The following is a 6,409-nucleotide window of genomic DNA, read 5'->3' as shown; positions in this document are numbered from 1 at the left end:
CATGATTCACTCTTCCTCCTGTTTCCTTGATTAACCCTTGATCTCTCAAACAAGGAAAACCAGTGAGCACTGGTCATTTATGCAAACATCTCATCAGTGTTAGTTTTTGCATATCTGGTGTACCATGTATAGTGTTATTAAATAAAGATTTGTCTGCAAAAGAAAAATGCATCAATTTATTTTAAATCCAATTGAAATCTAATTTATACTGTCATGAGGCTTTGTATAAGCACTATTTCAATTTGACAGTGGTAGGTTAGCTTCAGTATAGACTGACTCTAATCTTTGGAGACTAATTGATATAAAGCAGCATCCACATAGTTATTTGCATCAATTAGAAAACAATTAAAGGTAAACAGGGAAAAATTATCTTCGAATTAGTACTTATCAGTTTGAATTTCATATTTGACTGAGTCTTATCAGTAAAAAATCTGACAAAATAAATGGAGATGTGGAGTCTACAGATAGTTCACTGCTCAGAGGACAAGACCACTCACCACAACTTTAGCCATAAAAATACAAGTTTTAATAACAGAAAGAGTAACCTGAGGATGGATGTGTCTGAGGAGTTGTGCAGTTATCAGCATGGAGATGAGGTCCTTGGCAGTTCTATTTGACTTTATTTCCTCTGTACAGAAATTGCCAGCAGGTTGTGGATCAGCAATCTCATTATTGCAAAGTCATGAATGTTCCTTCTCTCCTCATCCCTTGTTAGGGTGGATATATAACAGGTGCAATGTACCACAACATTTCTTTGCAGCACAACAAACCTGGGTGTCAAAAAAGAGAAAAAAAGATGAGAAAAGGTTTCTTGTTAGTTCTCTTAAATCTAGTCAAAAAAGGTCATAATTTAGAACTTTTTATGCATCATTTTTTTTTTCTAGAAATATCACTCAAAAAAAAAAAAAAGAAAAAAAATTAGTCATTATCTCTCCCAAATGCCAAAATATCCATTCTACAGCACTGACTCAATATTACATTCTAGAAACCACATAAATTGACCATTTTAGAGCCTATGCTTTATTGGTAGTTTGTAAGAATTTGTCATATTTTATCCAGGTGAAAATACTGCAGTATATATACTGTGCATATTTTGTTCTTTTACATGCAACACTGCCTTTAGTAAAGGAAGCAAATCCTTTTCTATGCCTTTCTGCCATCATTTTTCCTGGAGCCATCAATGTTGATGTGCTGGCTGAACACTCACGTCTCTGTTAATATTCCTGTTTCCTTGCCTCACCCCACTCAGTAAGTAGATTTCTTTGGGAATATCATATTCATGCAGATGGTGTCTGGTAGAGCAAAGCATTTGAAGGGCAGGATGAAACATGTTTCTTGTCACTGGAGTGATTAAGGAGCAAGCTACAAAAAATAAAGGAGAAAGTCACTGTTACATATTTATTCCCCATTAAATTGCCCATGGCATTTTATATGCTTTTTAATCAGTTTTAGCCCCTGATATATTCAATATCAGGGTTAAATAACAGACTTCTTGGAAGACTGTCTGACAGCTGGCATGGCTACAATCTATTTTACTTGACCTTACAACCATTTTCTATTTTCAGGGTTGCCTAAAAGCAGGCCACTATATCAACAAAAGGGCCTACTTAATGCACCACCCTCATCTCTTCAGTCCCTTCCTGGATTTCTCTGCAGGTCTGTGTGTCCCTAGACACATCCATCAGAAGGTCATTGTGGACAAAGGTCAGACAGGCAGGTGTGTGGGAAGTGCCTCAGTGCTTCACCAGCGAGAAGACTGTTGGGGCCCATGTTCTCCAAAGAGCCATGCAGTGAGTCATATCTGATGAGTATTCTTAGGATATTACAGTAATGTCCATTAGGCTACAGCTAAGAAAAAGAGTAAATGTAATGGTGTAAGACTAATAGAATGTTGCCCTCTAAAATGATAAGGAGTGACAAGGAATCAATGTGCTTTAGCAGGATCATAGCTGAGAGACTGTGACTATCTGTGCTTTACGTGTTGCCAGACTCTAAATCTCACCTGATTCTTTCATCTCTCCAACCCCACGTGTGGTCTCTCGCTCTTTCCAGTGTCACAAATTCCAAAGTTTCCTGGTTGGCAGTCATATCTGTATTTTAGGTTTTCCATGATACTTCCTGCCTGAAAAGAGAAGGCAAGTCAAAATTGCATTGAGCTGATGAGAGAGGCAGAGGAAGAATGCTGGTTCAGGGCCTAAGTGTGACTACTCTAATCTTTAGGTGTCTTCTATCAAGCATCTTTTTTCTTCTTTTCTTCAAATGGTGTTTAACTTAAGCCTAACTGTCTATAATTATACCAGCTGAAGAACTGGACAAGCTACATTCCAAATGATTTCCAAACAACTTAGTTTCACTGCAGTTTACTTAAATAGTCAAACCTATTTTGAGAGCACTGAGTAGTTATTTCTGCTACTGTATTTATGTCAAAAGTTTTTACAGTTCCAAATATAAGTTGAGTTTCCTAAGAGACCTAGACTTCAATAGCAAAATTTAGGAGAAACCAAAGACTTTATTTCCAACATGAAGAGCAAAGAACTAAATCTCATATCTTTTTTCAACTCAAGCATTTAATGCTCTGTCATAGACAAAATAAAAAACAGAGGTTAATCTGTTGTACATAACCTGATAGCCTAGCTCTCCACTACTTTATTCTTCATGCAGTCCTGAATTAAAACTAAATTTAAGACTGTTTATGAAGTGTTCCTTAATTCAGATTTTTAGGTGATAATCATTAAACATACTAAAATGTTAATATGCAGCATTCACAATGTTGTGAGCTGCATTTTTGAACCATACGATGGATGCATGAAGCTGCATCTGCCTACCTTCTGTTCCAAATGCAGGAAAGAGGTAACTACAGATTTCTTTAACAAAAAGCTAAGGAGACAAATATTTCCATATTTGGCAGTTGAAAAGAAGAGATAATAAATTTGCTAGTTATGAGAGTCAACCCAATGAAATTGCTGCATTTTGGATGACTGACAGATTCTCTCTACTGAGAGATTCTCAGTAAGTAGAAAATACCCCCAAAATTTAAAAAAAAAAAAAAAAAAAAGTAAATGAACCAACCAAACCAAACAAAAAACCTCCAACTTTGATATTTTTTTCTTCCATACATAAAAAATAGTTGCAAAGTATTTTCTTCTCCAGATCTGCTTGAGGGAATTTGTCCTTATGTGAGAAGTAACTATGTTAGTAATTAAGAGCATTTGCTATTTATAAAATAAAAAAACTCCTTTCATAAAAAAAATTATCCAGACCCAGTGCTGTCATGTGATCAGATGAATGATAACATATGCATGATCTCATTAATATGTACCCCACCATCCAAATTAACATTGAGGTTCCTGAACCCAGTCTTCCTTCTGACCTTCACGTGTCCTTTGCTCAGCCTCAGCTTGCAAAGGCAGAATATCATTGGTAAGTATTTTAAAGCTTTTTCCAGCCTGAAGTTTAGAGGAATTTGATGGTATATTGTAGTCATTCCTCTTCTGTCTCTGATAAGCAGTGATAGAAGGATGTTGACATTTAAAACATTATCAATGGGAAGCTAAGTTGATGCTCAATGAGAAGGATGAGGAAAATTGTTCCTCAGAACATTTTTAGTTAAGATTCCAAAAGTGCAAGCAGATGCCACTACATCTGTTACATTCTGTTCCCATGTTTGAGAACATGTCTCCCACCACGTTAGCTGGAAATTTCATTCTGAGTCAAATACCAACAAACATAGATATTCCCCCTCAACTCCCAAGTCTTTCTGATCTGGAGAACAAAGAAGTAACATTTAAAAGATACTAATATATTTTACAGCTTACTTGCAAAAATCTAAACTCTGCATGTATTTACTATTAATATTGATGCATATGATGTAGAAGAAACTTATTTTTATAAATTTTGGGTAAGTAGCTAAAAATGTGTGTGCTAAAAACAATGTGAGACTAGAATCTAATGAAATATGTCTCTCCAATATGAGAAACATATCCAGTGTGAGAAACGTGTAGGACAAAAGGCACTATGTGGTCTATATGGCCATTTTCACAAAGAGAATGGCAAAGGAAACAAGCTGTAAGTGACTAAGTAGGAAGCAGCATATTTTCATACTGCTTGCAATTATGGAATACTTACAGGTAATTCATAACAAAGAAATGTCATGTGTTTTTTGTTAGTCCTTTTATAAAAGTGATTCAATCATTTGCATATATGTATTTTTTTAGTATGTTGAATTAGTTTTTCTGGCTTTGAAATATTCCGATATATCTATTAATAGCATTATTCTCAACATCACGTGCTTAGAACATATAGAATTCGAGTCTTAGGGCTGTGAATCATAATTTAAAATCATATTCAAATCCTGTTTATGACTTCGATTTATCAAGGCAATACTTTTCAATGGTTGCACAAGTTACCTTTTTTTTTAGTTTTGTAGAATTTATACTACAGTAAATCCCAATGGAATTAACTGTTGAAGCCAATGGAATAAAATGAGCACAGTGTTTACAGACAGTTATTTAAGGGCCAAATGTCAGGGAATCTGTTATGAAAGTCCCCAAGTAGCTCTGTTAGGAGTCTGTATTACAGCCACATGTTAAGGGAGAGCCTGAGGAAAGGGATACCTAGTTCGTCGTTACACACTGAAAACTTTACCTGTTAAACTACCATTCAGATGGAGAAAGGCAGCTCCAGACATGCCTTAAAGGAAAAGTTCAGGAGAAATTACAGTCAGCACCAGCTTTCCAGGATCATGCTGCGGGTTCCAACCAGACAGAGCACCTATCTTGGAGAACTTTCTGAGGTTTTTAATTAGGTGGATATAGGTGGCTTTCCATCAAACTGGGTTCCTGCAGACAGCGCCCATTTATCCTGCAACCTGATACATACCAAAAAGTCACTGAAGAGGGTAGCTGTCTCAAATCCTGAGACATTAAAGTTTTCCTTAGCAAGATAGTTATAGAAGTTTCAAAAATGCAAACAGATCCATGACTCAGAATTTAGTTTGATTATGGATTTTTTCCAATAGACAGTTTGGATGTGGCCATCCGTTTTGGAAAGCTAAGGTAATTTTATGTAATGAACATGCACTGTACTCTTCAAGTTGAATTCAATGCCACAGAGCTGTCCTGAGGTTGATTAAATTACTAATTTAAAACATAGAGAATATATTGTATTTAGGGTTTACTGTGTTAATGCATAATGTCAAGTATTAGTTCTTATTTCAGACAGAATCAAGCCTTAATAAGGATCACTTGCACATAAAGTCTCTGAAGGTTTTACTTTAGAAAAGTCATACTAAGAGTTTATTGTGTTGCTTTCCCCATCCATTATAAGGGACATTTTTAATTGACTTGGCAACACAATTAAGCAAAAAATTCATGCCAGTGGGGGACACAGCAATGTATTTTGTTTGGCTGGGGTATTTTTTAAAGCAATTCAAAGCAGAAAGTACTAAAATTCTCCTTTCTTTTTCATTAGGAGGAAGGAACATTTTTTAAAAAATTCTCTTTGTTGTCATTAGTGACAATTCTGACCTTGAAGTTAATGTCTTCCATAAGCCTCTGCTAGTGATTTTTTTTCCCTAGACCATGTAACCACTTCTTTAGACTGTACTTCTTTTTAATTGACTTGCTAAGCTTTTCTCCAAAAGATTTTTTTCCCTTTTTTTATCCATTTCTTTTGAAATTTAGAGAAGGTAATTTCAACTTACTTCAGTCTGTTATAGATTCTGGAAATATTCCAGAGGCAAATATAGGACTAAAGCAAACTAGCAAAATCAATTATTTTAAAGTTTTTCTTTTAGTTTAGACAATTTTGACAATAATGCTAAAAGGATGCTGCAAAATGTCACAGTCTGGTCAGGAAACTGCAGTGTAATGTGTAGTGAATAAATAACACACCAAGTGACACTGATAAAAGATTTCTGGGGAAAATAACATCCTCAAAATGTTTTCAAATTGTCATACCCCAATTTCTGGTCCCACTTACATCAAACTAAATCTGCAGCGATTTCACTGACAACATCGAGATTCTTTATCCCATAAATAATGTTTTCATGAAAGGTGAGCCTCATTGGAGTTATTTCAGCAAGAAACAGAGATAGCTCAAGCTTTAAGTGAAGGAAAAAAAGCACAGGGATCATTATGTCTTCATTTCACCTAAATAGTGGGTGCATGGCACTGACTGTTGGCCCATTTTCCCTTGCAGCAACCATCAGCCTTCCCTTGTCTGCGTGTCTGGGCTTCTTCTCTGTGAGAACTGTATGAAGAGGAATGGGGCCGAGGAAGTGGGCTGAGACATTTTGATATCCTCTGATAGTCATATATGTACTAGTACATACATTTATTTACTAGTGCTTTAGAACATGTAATTCACATTTTGTACATCATGCATGAAAATAAAAGGACTGGTGGATGAG

General features: G+C 35.6%; 1 long non-coding RNA gene across 1 annotated transcript; it reads right to left on the bottom strand.

The window, feature by feature from the left end:
• Positions 1 to 509: 509 nt before the first annotated feature.
• Positions 510 to 2,086, bottom strand: LOC116183480 (uncharacterized). Its single transcript, XR_004148115.2, has 3 exons — positions 2,003 to 2,086; positions 1,241 to 1,362; positions 510 to 770 (listed from the first exon to the last, which is right to left on the bottom strand). It is a non-coding gene; the product is annotated as an uncharacterized LOC116183480 (long non-coding RNA).
• Positions 2,087 to 6,409: the final 4,323 nt, after the last annotated feature.

This window comes from Lonchura striata, chromosome 3 (assembly GCF_046129695.1).
Source record: "Lonchura striata isolate bLonStr1 chromosome 3, bLonStr1.mat, whole genome shotgun sequence".
Lineage (NCBI taxonomy): Eukaryota > Metazoa > Chordata > Aves > Passeriformes > Estrildidae > Lonchura > Lonchura striata.
This window is presented reverse-complemented; position numbering and strand designations above follow the sequence as displayed.